The sequence below is a fragment of the Hermetia illucens genome, chromosome 4, assembly GCF_905115235.1.
Source record: "Hermetia illucens chromosome 4, iHerIll2.2.curated.20191125, whole genome shotgun sequence".
In the NCBI taxonomy this organism is placed as follows: Eukaryota; Metazoa; Arthropoda; class Insecta; order Diptera; family Stratiomyidae; genus Hermetia; species Hermetia illucens.
Genome location: NC_051852.1, coordinates 44,058,990 through 44,073,826, shown reverse-complemented (window position 1 = coordinate 44,073,826; position 14,837 = coordinate 44,058,990). Strand labels below are relative to the sequence as shown.

At 41.7% G+C, this 14,837-nt stretch overlaps 1 protein-coding gene across 2 annotated transcripts in view; it reads right to left on the bottom strand.

The window, feature by feature from the left end:
• Window positions 1–14,837, bottom strand: part of LOC119653812 (high affinity cGMP-specific 3',5'-cyclic phosphodiesterase 9A-like) — a 530,323-nt gene that overhangs the window by 393,565 nt on the left and 121,921 nt on the right. The window lies entirely within an intron of this gene.

The following is a 14,837-nucleotide window of genomic DNA, read 5'->3' as shown; positions in this document are numbered from 1 at the left end:
AATTACACGCCTATAAAGAAACTCACAGGATCCTCAGGATAACTACCGAAAACTCTAGGCATTGGGAAGAGACGAAATTCCAAGGCCACCCATTTCAGCGAACCACATGTCAAGATTTCCTCCTAAAGATTATCCATGACGCAGACGCAAGAACTACCTCCAGAACTAGCGTCTTCCAGAAACAATCGAAAAACCATGGATATTTGCTGCAAAATCGGAGACAACAAACGACCGGTCTCGACGGTATACCTAGTGAATTTCGTAGGCAGGGTATGTTTGTGAAGTTGTTTGAGAAATTCCTGATGAAAGAGACCTTTCTGCCATCATGAAACGCTGAGTGTCCGGGAGTATTATCAGACCAACAATCTAGCGATCTAATCTAGCCATCTAATCTATGATTCCCAGATCGCTCTTTAAGCTGTTGCCTAAACTTAGTCCACTAAACGAAACGATTCTGATGCAAGTATTGCGGCAAGTCAATTAATACTTTTTTGAGCGTCCCCATCGCCATTAACATCTGCTTGTCTCCCCTTTCGATAGAGCCATACTCCGTCGCGAACATACTTTAGGTACCGAATAAAGCTGAACTTTGCGTCTATCATAATTCCTGGATATTTGATGGCCACGTCTTTTTCTTTCAAAAATATCAGGCCAGTACTGCCTACCCAATGCAACACCGATTACTTCACATTAGGATAACTCGAGGTGTTTTTCAACCCCAATGCATACTGAATCGTCTTCGTAACCCATTACTGACACCTCGGAAACCGGTGAATTAAGTACATTACTATAAATGATGCTCCTCGGTAATGTGTAAAATACAGAGACCTGTGGGACATCTGCAAACGCAACATACTCCTTGTGCCCCCATTATCAGGGTCATACCAGAGCTATATTTCTTCAAAATAGCCGTCGGCTATAGGAGCGGGATAATTCAGAAGACCAATTGCGGCTAGCGGTCAAAGGATAGTATAGGTCCCAAGGCGAAACGAACATTGGCACTCGCTACACCAACAGCTCCGCTGCCAAACCTTATCTCCACGTAATGACCACTAAGAGTTCTTCCTTAACGAAAAGCTGCAGACGAAGAAGGATGAAGGCGAGTGCCAGGAGAACACCTCGATGCACATCCTACCGAGATAAGAAGAAAAATCTAATTTCTGAAAGAATGGGCATATTGGAGCGATGGGTGGAGTATTTCAATAAACTGGTCAACAACCGGAATATATCGACGAGCTGGAAGTCCCGCCAATTCGAGAGAACCGACAAACACTGCCGCCACCGAACTTAGAAGAAAGAATCCGTGCAATTCATCAACTTAAAAATCAGAAGTCGCCAAGATCCGATGAAATTACAGCCGAACTAGTTAAATATGGAGGCGACCAATTACACCAAGTGGTTCATCAACTTATGCTCACGGTGCTCGACAGCGGATCAATGCCTGATGGCTGGCAATGAGGCATCATCTGCCCCATATATAAAAAAGGAGATATGATGCAGTGCAGCAATTATAGGGGTACCACGTTGCTGATTACCATCTATAAGATACTCTCCGTTATCTTGCTCGGTCATCATTGGCTTATACCAAAGAAGCTTCACTACAGGCAAATTGCAAACAAATCAGATTTGCTCTCTGCAGCAAGCGATGGAAAAACTGTTGGAACGGCTATCAGCTGCACCGTTTTTTCATCGACTTTAAAGCCTCCTATGGTAGCATAGCCAGGGTAAAACTGTACAGGGCCATGAGAAAATTCGGTATCTCGACCAAATTAGTAAGACTGACTAGGCTGACCCTGACGAATGTGCGAGGCCAGGTAAAAGCAGCAGGATCACTCTCGAGACCATTCGACATCAACAACCTGGCCCTGAAAAAAATGATCCGTGATGCTGAGGTAAATGCGAGAAGTGCCATCCTCTTTAAGTCCACTTAACCACATTATCGACATCATAGGGAAAACAACCCGAGATGTACAATCTGCCTTCACCCAGATCGAGTACGCGTCGCGAAATCTTGGGTTGCACTTAATGAAGCAACACGAAATATGCAGCAGCAACATCGGCCACACAAATCAAAGAACATCAAAAGGCACTGGGCAAATATTATAAGAACAATCAATTAAGGAGACTACAACTTTGAGATCGCTGATACTTTCTCCTATCTAGGGTCGAAAATCACAACCGATAACAGCTATGATGATGAAATTCACGCGGAGATTTGGATTCTTAACAAGAAAAATTCCAAACGCGGCTAAAAGCGTTCGAGAGAAGAATCATTTGAAAAATGTTTGCCCTCTACAAGAGGATGGACCATTCCGTAGCCTATATAACGACGAAATCTATCAGCAATGCCCGCCTGCCGTCTGGTTATGGACAAAATCCGATTCAATAGTTTGCGATGGGCGGGTCACCTGGGTTTGACGACATTTGAGTCATGTCATCCTCTAGCAAAGCTGCCCTTGTGGTCGAAGCTGTAATAAATAGGATAATTGAAACATATCAAGGGATAGCATAACTACAGGGCTACAGCTCGTTTCTCTGATTTAGCCCAGTTGAAACCAGGCTAGAAGACGCCCTACTATGGTTCCGTTCATATTCATCTTAAAAGCTTAAAATAGTAGACCCACACCACACCAACAGTAAATACATTGCAAACTGTCTGTTTATTTTTGTTGATGAAAGATTCCATAGTCGCCATTCAGTTAACGTCCAAAAATATTGTCGCGTATGTATGTCAAAAATGTGGATGAACCTTCATTCGTAATTGGTCCGCCTGTAATCGATACGGACTCAAGACTCTCTCAATCAACCAAAACACATAACTTCCATGTATTCGATCATATCTGAATCATGCGGTTCTGCTCTTTCTAATTCGTATCCAAATCACTTTTACGAACGAAAATGAAGATCCTGAGGGTTTAAGGTGTAGGGATGATCCAACGGTCTTGTTCGGAGAAGGATTGATTTGGTAACCACAATTAGAGTCCCCCAAAAACTGACACAGCAGAACTGGTTTATACTGAATGCAGACTTATCATTTATACCAGTGAATGCGAGGCCTATCTAACACCTCTGCTGCAACTAAGTTGTACAACCCAGCTCCACGCTTGAGCACAGAAGCTTGGGCACAATCACAACCACTACAAAACTTCACACAAGGGCCAACCGTAAATAACCAGGCCGGTAACACATCCGCCAGGATTTTTGCTGCAGCATATGCTCTCAGAAAACAATCCCGGTTCCCATAATACCAGAGAACCTCTGGTGAGGCTTTGTGGCAAGAGCCACCACAAATGAGTCCATTGTAGACTCGGGTCTGATCGACCACACCATTTACCATTATTCCGTATCTTTGTATATTTTTATCAACTTATTACAGATTCCATGTTTCCTACCTCGACCCGTTATTAGCTGAACAAATAATGACTCCTAGATAACAAAATCATGGAACACAAAGTACATTTTGAAGGATCATTACCGTAATGGAAATGCTTTCCGCACAAACAATCGCTATTACATTAAAAAATCGGCCTCTAAGACAGTCAAGATGGACGCTGACATAGATAATAACTATCCAAAGTAAACTTCGGCATATCAAGATGGCGTACCATAAGATCTACAAGAACCCAACAGCGAATAAACCCAATAGTGATACCATGAAAAACTACTACAGCCATACCAATGCAACCTGAGTATCGAGACCACTAACACCACAAGCGAAGGTATCCAATATTTCACGCCTTTAAGAGCCAAGATTCTTCCTGAAAGCTCAATAAGGATCATCGACATACTCCATCTCCAAAGGAAATCTCTGGTACTTGGACAAATATGCCTTGATAGCATGCTATGAATTTTGTCGGTTCCACATTAACCAACCCATACGTGTGCACGGAGAGAATTGATTTGTCAAACCTCCTCAGCTTCAATCTTCTTTGTCAAGGACTGTAAGTGTCACCACACCAGAAAAGTTTGACCAGTTCAGGGTTCATTCGCTTTCGGGAAGCGGCATAAAATTGTGTCGACCACTGACCTTAGATCGAATTCAGAAGAAATAGAATAGAGGGAATCTTGTATCTTAACAATAACAAAAAGGACTCCCTTGAACAGACTCGACGGAACATAGATATAACCAGATCATTTGTCAGAAGCTTTCCTTGATGACTGCTAAATCGAATTTTTTCTCCAGTTGGGACAAAGTGTTTCCTCAGAAGCTCCCATCTCGCAAATTATTTTATTTTCTCAGAAACTGTACCTCATCGTCCGCAAACCTACACGAGCGTAAGATATTTGCGCACCTGTGATATATGAGGGAGGTAAAGAAAATAAATAAGACACTTGTGAAAATAAACATGTCTCACTTTCACACGAAAGCAGCTTAAAATCTACTCAAGAAACAACAATTTAAGTTCAGATACTTTCATCAGGAAAAGCCAAAGTTTAGTGAAATCAAGACGTACGCGGGGAAAACACTCAAGGATATGATATTAAGTGAAATCATATACCGAGAGTTTTACATTGAAAAGAAGAAAATCCCAAGTTTATTTTTCGATCCCTTGCCACCATCCCCACCTCACACGAGTCTCACATCGTTTTCAGGAAAACAGGAAAACATCTATAGACTTCAATCCATCCTACGATTGCCTAACCGCCCACCGTTAAAAGTTTTATTATCCCAAAGGGATGAAATGTAATTGGCTTCACGCAATACAGGTTTCTGCTGGGGTCACGCACCATCGACCGAACGCTTCTACACTACCGGCGTCATCTTCGTCCTCGTCACCAACGTATTTGACCTTACTTCGACCTGTTGCATGTTTGTGATGTTTCCCTCAAAACAAGATAATTTTCCGACATTCTTGCCAACTCCACCTTAAATTTTTTTTTGTGTGTATTTTGTTGTTTGAAGGAGGAGTGGAGGCATGTAGGCTTCATCCTGGAAAGGAAACGACATTAAGGAGGAATGTGAAAAAGTTAAACGTTTAAAAAGCACCCACTAACCGGTCTTATGTTCACTTTGCCTGGAAGCAAGAATTTCCTGAGAGTTCCCGGGGTGTCGTCGCTTTTAAGGGTAATGTGTTGATTTAGGAAATTAAAATTTTAATTGCTGGTTTCCGGGAGTTCAATCTTCCTAACTCCGAGCCTTAAGGGGTGAGTCTTTTCGCAGTTGACAATCAGAAACTCATTCAATTGGCTGTTGCCTTAGCTCCGCAGTACAAACACACAATTACGCGTTATCCCAGAATAATATTCTGTATATTAGTAGTTTACTGGATGAGGAGCCTCGTCGAAACCAAAGCAAAAGGTCAACGCGAATTACAGTTCTCTGCGAAAATCCTTGAGCAAATATAGATGATTTTAGTTTCACATGCTATACCCTCATAACAATTTCACATCATTAATTCTTGCGTCTAGACATGGAAAGCCTGGAATGATTCCAACCTTAGCTCTTCCCTCCAGCTTGTCGGTGATGAATTCTGCTTTTGACCTAACTTTTAAGTACCCACTTTAACGCAACACTTCAAGCTTTACGGGAATATTAAACGATTTCCTTCAAACGGTTAAGATTATCTGTACCACCGCTTTGTGCACATGAAGTTATTAATTATATCTTGTAACGGTATTTATCATTAAATTTCATATCTTCAAATAATGCGAATTAGATGAGCCAAAGAGAAATGGAGGAGGTTATACGGAAAATTTATGAGAAACAAAGAACCATTTCATCCTAAACGGGTGGGTAAGACCTTGAACAGGAAGAGAGCGGTGATGAATTCTGAAATACAGGTGAGGAAAAGCAATATCCTTGCAGCCATGTACACAGAATTGATCCAAGGACATGGTAAACAGGAAGGCAGGTTTTCTGGTGATGACAGCTGTGGGTAGCAGAGAATGACAATGAGGCCTGGTATTTTGCTGTGCTCAGAGGATAATGATAGTGATGTGTATGAAAATGAAATTTAAGTGAGCCCATGTAGCGATGTAATATGTCAACACGAGGAAAATGCTTCAACACGAAATATACGATAATAGCGTTCTACGCAATTTATTCCATTCTACTTCGACCAAGATGACCTTACTGGCAGTCGAAAAATTAAGAGAGAAAACATTCTGGACTCATAGGAAAGGTATAGGAAAAGACGAAGGGAGGAGAAGATACATATATTAGAACACTTGACACAGCTGCTTCATTGTATTCTGGATAACCTGGGCGACGAGAAAGTTCAAAAATGAATTTATTTCCCGACTTCGTACATCCTAACATTTAGATTTAAATTTTTATTTTGAAGTTTAGTTCATATAGATAGATACCTGGACAAAGTAAAACTTGGTTGCAGCGAATCAATCGATTCCTTTAGCAGCTAAATTCCTTGAGAATCGAGGGTTCTAAAAAAGTTATCAATACCCGGTCCAGCCACATTTCTATGACTTTCTGTCTACAACGAAATTACTTCTGGAAAAAGGACATTAAAGCAATAAAGCCTGGATATTCTCGACTTTTAAGAAACACTGTTGCAGAGCGCCAAGAAGCATTGGTTTTTGTTATGCGATATTCATTGGTTTTTGTTATGCGATATTACAGCTGGTGAGCTTCCTATATTTATGACCCGGACGCTGGTTTTGAAAATATATTGCAAAAGTACTATGTATGGGTAACCTTATGCCGAGAAAATATGATTTTTCTGGACAAGAAATGGTCGTTGAAGGTTGTTCTAGTTTCTGTAACTTCGGCAGAGACAAGGCGTGAACAGAGCGATTACAAAAGAATGTATTTTGACAAAAATGTTAAGGACAAATCTTGGGGGTCTCATTGAGAAATATCCATATTTTTCCATACTATAAGCAGAATACCCAAAATCCTTGAAAAATGGATATTCTCGTGGCTGCTTTGACGAGCGGGTAATGGTGAATCATACAAGTTTGATGGTTTTTTCTGAAAAGGTCACAAAACCAAAAGACTCTCCCTACATTTGGACTTCGCTTGAAGAACTTCAATCAGAGCCCCGTTATTGGGTGGGAACTTACGATTAGGACAAGAAATATGAGAATATGATTTAACCCAGTAAAGCTTGGATCTCCGAACATTATTACCTGGGCAACGAAAAGTCCAAAGACGAAGGTACGAACAAATAAAACTGTTAATCGAAAATAAATGTAGGTGGATCAGATTTAGATTTGCTTGAATAGGACAATTCAAGCAAAGAATTTATTGAGAAGCATGAACAGTTACCAGAACAGCTTATAGCATATAAAGAAATCCAAATGTACGTGAAGAAAACAAATTTGGAATAACAATATAACTAGTAATTCTAGACCAAAAAACTCGAGTGATTAGCATTGAGTGATCGATTTCACGCGTCTCAACAAAGCCAATCGTAGACTATCACACTCTCGATGCAGGGCATAGAGAAACTCACTATAAACTTGTTTTACTGAGACTGCAAATTAACAGAACACAACTATGTGCCGCGATATTGCTGAGTCAAATGTGATGGCACACACGGACCAGATCAATTTGTCAATGCGCCGTACGAAAGTCTACCGCAAGTGCCGTAACGACGAGGAGGAACGCTCAAAACAGTTCTCAGTATCCGATGCCAACCGACTCCAACCAAGCAAACCTCGCATGATTTCAATATACTCCTTCTTTCAACCATCCGTGCCTTATCATGGTGTGCTGTATACCGGCAACTCAATCCCCTCAACTTGCCAAGCACCACCAAATCAATTCCTCTCGGATCATCGACGTTTCGTCGAGCCATCCCAGCAGATTTATAATGGAATGATGAATCTTCTGGCAAGCAGTAATGCCTCCTATTATTCATGCATTGAATTTAACATTAACTCTGTAGCCAGCCGAAGACATAAAGTCAGATTGTTCCTTTCTCGGTAAATACAATCCCCAACGATCCGTCCTTTCCGTGGGCCTCCACTCTTAACCACAATCCCATCAAGTGTACAGGCAAACCGGACGAGCTTTATCGATGCTTTACTAAGTGGGAACTAGCCCTCAACCGTCCAAAATGTCAGACAAATACTTTCCCCAAGAATAGAACGAGGATACTTCCGAAAATGTCAGAAATGTCAGAAACTGTCCCTCGGCATTAATTCAACTCCCACATCTACCGTTAAACAGGTCACCTCCAACTTATACAACACCCCGCATGTTAACAAATCAATAAGCATGCGCATGCTGCTTTTCACCGTAACTTATCCTCCGGTTCAGTAGACCCACTCCACACCAGAGACTTCAACGTATTTCAGGAAAGATAATATCACCAATTCTTGCCTCCAAGGGAGAAAAACTTGTAGCCAATTGACCTGAAGTAACATGTCAACGATTTCTGTTCAAAATATTACATGGAGCACACACAAAAATTGGGGTGAGGAAGAGGAGGAGATGGCCCTGCACTTCATATGCATCTCGCATTCTCTGCCTCTGAATGATGTTCCCAGATTCGCAAAACCCCTGCTAAAGCCGCAGCAAGGACGCCTTTAAATAGGCGGTTTTAGGGAAGAATACAATGGGTTTAGCAAAAGGACTGAGTGCTTGGTGTTGAGGCTCTCCCACGAAATTTAACTAACCCCAAGTCTAGATTAACGAAATGTTTTCTTCTGTCCTTCAATTACCGAGAACGAACTACAAAAGTTCTGCAAGAGTATTGGGGTCAACAAAGCTTCAGATTGGGCGGTATTCCGAACAAAGGTCTCAAATTGGCTGCTTAGGTCAATCCAATTGGGTCCTTAGTACATTTGCTTTCTTGATGATGGAAGTTTCTTGGGCAGCTGATAAAACAAAGCTTAGTTCTAATACCAACCCGGAAACTACCTGTGGTGGCCTTTTCGTATCGTCCTGCCTGAATAACATAGAAAATATCTCAGAAAAGTTAATACCGATACAAATGTTCCAATTCATCGAGAAAGCTAGCGATTTATCAACATGACAACATGGGTTCTGGCGAACTTGTTCTATTATAGTCAGCAAGCGTCGTGAATATGGTCCCAGTTGGAATGGCTGCGTTAGTGAAAATGGACATCAAGAATGCAATTCCTTAGCTACTCAGTTCGGCTAATCAAGCATCGCCTCTTCGAGTGACTTCTCTGATACGCGACGGAGTTCCTTCAAGCTCCGTACTGGGACCTCTTGTACGAAACTTAATATAATTTGCTAGGGTTTTACTTTGTAAAAAGAACATCGGCTTCGGGGACGACTGGGTCGTAGTCACCAAGCAACCCGAAATCTTGGTGCTATACGCAAGGAAAACCCCTCATATAATCTAATTTGCTATGAATGTTTAAAGTGGACTGGCGGCCTTCATCTTCAACAGCGAAGAAAGCAGGAGGTCTATTCGTGTGTATGAAGAATAAGTACCTAGGGTGAGCTTGGACGGCAGGTTCAGTTTCACGAGACAATTGAACCTATAGTCTCCACTCTGAGGGGAGAGTACCAGCTTTCAATTGCGATAAGAGGGTGCAATAGGACAACATCGAGTGAGATAGGGTACATTACCACGGAAAAGATTTCTATAGATCCCCTAGCAATTAAGGAAGGGGGAGAACAAATTGATCTGATGTGATTCCCAACTCCAGAATAGCCACTAGAAAGGAATTGTGCAGGAGATTGCAACCAAGATGGGACAATTCCGAATGGATTGGCCAAAAACACCAAGAAGTAGTTTGCCACCCTGCGCGTTGCATCGCTTGTGCTTGCGTGAGTTTCCTAACAATCCGGAATGTACTGCTACACATAATGACCAAGGGCGCGAAATATTCCTTTGATCGAGGTCCTCTCATAGAGGAGAGGATGAGATTGTAGAGAGCAACGACTGTGGACATCGAGATATTAAAAAAAACTGAACTGTGTGACAATGGCGGCTATCCGAAAAGAATGATATAAACTAAAGCACATCTGGTAAACGAAGTGGCCGATTGATTACAGATCTCCTCGCAACACTCCTGCGGTAGGAGGAAAGTATTCGGTGTGAAGGCCACACAACAATTTCCACGTCCACCCTTAACAAAAGTCATACTGATCAATTCGAATCATAAACAAAGCGAAATATCCAAATGACATGGAATGATAGTGGATTACCAAGCTGCAAAAGGACAAAGACAAAGGACAAAGGACAAGTCCGGATGGCTGAATGGTTAGAGCACAAGACTGTTATACGGAAGGTCGCGGTTCAAATCTCACTGGTGGCAGTGGGATTTGTACCAGTCAACTCAGCTGTGAATGAGTACCTGAGTCAAATCAGGGTAATAATCTCGGGGGAGCACAATGCTGACCACATTGCCTCCTACAGTGACCGTTACGGTTTTGAATGAAGTGCTCTAACACACTTCAAGGCCCCTATCCAATATCCAAACGATTATTGTTATTATAAAAGGAAAAAAACTTCGAAATAGCGGGCAAACATTAGGCGTCTACGAATCAATCAAACGGTAAACCGGCGCCACGCTTGGCAAAGCCTAGAAAAATTTACTCTGTTTCAAGGACGGGTGATTCCAGTGGGGATTGTAGTATATATATTATAATAATTATAATCTGGATTTCCCAGTTTTCGAATATCATTTTTGTTGCTTTTTCAAGGCATCTAGGAAAAAGCAACCCATGTTCTCTCTCCGAATATAGTCATGTTAAAGTGGTCAAAGGGTAGTATAGGTCCCAGGGTGAAACGTGGACTGGTACCCACGATGGAGCATAAAACCTCGGAAACGCTTGCTGAGCCAACACCAACAGCTATACTACCAAACCCTATCTTCACCTCCACGTGGTAACCACTAGAACTGTGGATTACTCAATTAACAGTATGCCACGAAATGGTTGTTGGAAGTATATGTCAGAACATATAGGGGGGGCCAATATAGACTCGGATCACTATCTCGTTAGCATAGTGCTCCGGGCTCGAATTACAACACCACCTGCAATCCCCTCTGACAATCAGGTGAGAGTGAATACTGAAGCTATTCACAAAACAACCCTCCGTAACGCCTATTAAGGGGAAATGTATGCCGCAATAACCACAGCTGATAGATGTCCTGGCGATCAAGCATCAACAAATGATCTTCACAACCACCTGAAGCATTATCATTGATACGGCCACAAAGATACTTGGCCCCAGCCGCAAGAAAAGTCGGAACAGCTGGTTTGACGATGCATATAAATTAGCAACGGAACGAAAGAATGATTCATACCGAGTAACGTTGCATTCTCAAAGAACGCGGGCACGCGCAGAGACCTACCAAGAACTTCGTCAAGTGGAGAAGCGACTTCATAGACGGAAAAAGGAAGCCTGGGAGAACCAACAGGTCTGTGAACTCGAAAAGTACAGGGAGCAATCGCACCAGGCGTGGAAGCTTTACCAAAAAGTCAGCGGGATGAAGCCTTATACACCTCGATGTTCATCCTGCCGAGACAAAGAGGCAAATCTGATTTCCGACAGAATGGGCATATTGGAGCGATGGGTTGAGTACTTTGATGAACTGCTCAACAACCAAAATATCGGCGATTCGACGGTCCCGCCAACTGAAAACGACGAACAAATACTGCCACAACCAAGCATAGAAGACGGATGAATGGATGGAATTACAGCCGAATTGGTTAAATATGCAGGCTACCAACTATACCAGATGTTTCATCAGCTAATGCTCAAGGTGTGGGACAGCGAATCAGTACCTGACGACTGGAAACGGAATATTATCTGTCTCATACATAAAAAGGAGGATATCACGCAGTGTAGCAATTATAGAGGTATCACGTTGCTGAGTACCATCTATAAGATATTCTCCTCTATCTTGGTAAGCCGGATAGCCCCATACGCCCAGAACATCGTTGGCCCACACCAAAGAGGCTTCATTCCAGGCAAATCAGCAACAGATCAGATTTTCTCTCTAAAGCAAGCGATGGAAAAACTGTTGGAATATTGACATCAGTTGCACCATCTTTTCATCGACTTTAAGGCCGCCTCATTCGGCGAGGCGTGTGCGAGGCCAGATAAAAGCAGCAAGATCACTCTCGAGACCATTGAACATCAACAACGGTCTAAGACAAGGTTATGCCCTATCATGCATCCTCTTCCACCTGGCCCTCGAGAAAGTGATTCGCGATATAGACGTAAATGCGAGGGGCACTAGCCTCTTCAAGTCCACCCAACTACTGGCCTACGTTGACGATATTGACATCATGGGAAGAACAACCCGGGATCTAGAGTGTTCCTTCATCCAGATCGAGCAGGCGGCGTGAGATCACATTAATGAAGATAAGACAAAGTACATGGTGGCAATGTCAGCGCCAAAAGCCAAAGAAAGAACAACATCGAATGGCACTGGTCAAACGAAAACAACAAAGACAAGAGACTACAACTTTGAGACCGTTGAAAATTTGTCCGATCTAGGATCGAAAATACGATGATGAAATCAGCACACGGTTGTTGTCAGCCAACAGAGCCAATTTTAACTTACAAAAACTGTTCCGCTCGAAACGTCTCACCATAGGATCAAACTTCTTACTATACAAGACTATGATCTTACCAGTCCTAATGTATTCCTCGGAAATCTAAGTTCTTAGCAAGAAAAATTGCGAACTCTTGGCCGCGTTCGAGAGAAGAACACTCCGAAGAATTTTTGGCCCCCTACATGAGGATGGACTATTGCGTAGCCGACAAAACGACGAAAGCTATGAGCGATACCACGACCGTCTGATTGTGGATAAAATCCGGATCAACAAGTTGCGCTAGGCGGGCCACCTAATCCGCATGGATGAGGATGATTCCGCCGGGAAAACCTAAAAAGGCAATATTTGTGGTAGAAAAAGAAAAAGGCGAAGAAGACCCTGCCTGAGATGGAGCGATGGCGTAGGTCAGGACGCCAGGCAACTGTTAGGGATATCGAATTGGTGGACCTCGACGCAAAACCGGGGTGTCTTCCTTATTAAGGCAGGCCTACACCGGATGCCGACTATTGCGCCGTTGATGATGATGATAGTCATGTTGAGAATGAGATGAAAGGTTGCGATTAATACTTTTGAGAGCACCTCTCCGATTTGAGATTAGCTGCAACATAAAGGAGTGAGGGGTTGAAAGGCACCAATTTGGCGTAAGGTAGGATTCATTCTCCGAAATTATCCTAAACTAACTGGAAATTCGCAAAAAAAAACATTATAATGCTTCTATTGAAATTCTAGGCCCTAAAACCCAAATCTCTGCATAAATTAAGTTAACTGCAGCATAATACCATATTACTGAATTTAACTGCAAAGCCTCCCAAAAATTTTTCTTGGGATTACAAAATTCACCAGAAGCGTGAAGCCTAATATAGCAGGCAGGGTGAGATTCTTCCCGAACTTGGAGTTTTCTCCGAGATCCGGAATAGAAATTTCAATGAGAAGAGAAAGGAATAATAGGGGGTCCATAAAATTTTCACCTCAGACTCGTATAATTTTCATTCCGGGCCCTGTTTTTCCACATAATTTTCATCCGGGCCCGGATTTTCTCCGAATATAGGACATCATATTGAAAAGTTTGAGGGGAATCGTATCATTATTACTAAAGTTATCTATTTCATATAAATTTATTATGCTTTCAGACAACATGAACTGAACAAAATATTCCCACAAATAAAATACACAAAACCTTCCATACCTGAAACGCCGAGCTGTCGGGCTCTCACTTCCTAATAACCTTGATTGACCGGGTCCAATGAACTCTACATGTTACACATTGAAATATTATTGTTTGTGAATTTATGCAAATTGCATGACATATGTGCGTTTAAAAATATCCTGGCATTTCGTTGCAAACAAAGCAAACGCCAGATTCTTTCCAAGAAATTAAACGCAACTTTGCTCTCATGAAAGGAAAACTTTTCCTATTAAATTCGAATCACAATACAATTTTATTTATATAAAAGTGTGTATTCGTCCTTATTCGGTTTTACGGACAATTAGTTTCTGTCCTTAGCAGATATGAATCTTTTTTATAAGTTTCACAATTGTTTTCTCTCCTTTTAATAGAACAGGCATAAAAATAAAAAGGATATCAGCCTTTGTTAAGTTTTCTGCCCCCTCTACTATATTTAGAACAAACGTACGACTCGTGACCACGCAGGAATATGTATGCGGGCATGTATGTATATATATTTTCGAAGTAGCACCTTGAAATGCCACGGAAACAATGTAGAAGTTTAAAGGAAGACTATCAGAACAACGTACTGTTCAGAGTAACTCGCTTTAATGGCAAGGAAAGAAACTTTTCTCAGAAAATATAGAAAGTGAGCAAACTTAAAATTAACCGGTCCTTGATCCTTTCTCAGCTTCTAATCTGAAAAATATATTTCTTAGTCTGCCACCCATAAGAAAATAATGATCAACCAAGAGCAACCTCATTACAGCTACCCTCATTATAATAATCTTTCAGACTAACAAGAAGCACATCCCTTATTTACAAAAGTGTCTAAATATTACCGAACATATAAGCATGTGTACAAGCACAACACACAAACATACCGACAAACATTTCTTAGTGTAGTTAAAGGAGCCCCGTCATGTGAATATCAAACAAATAAACAAGCCCCATCCAAGCGAGGGATGGTAAAATTTAAATCGGAAGCTTAGCCTTGTATTCGCTCGTTTTCGGTTGTCCCCATCCAGCTTAATGTCGCCTCTAGGATTCACATTGTGTAGAAGTATTGTGAAAATTTCCAGGACAATGAAAATTCTTTCGTAATGTCTACATACATGCATGCATGCATGATATTCGAATGTGTCTAATGAACATAACTTTCAGAAAATTTTCTCATAAAAAGGGGATGGAATTTCCAACATTTTACCATCTCCGAGGCGGAAG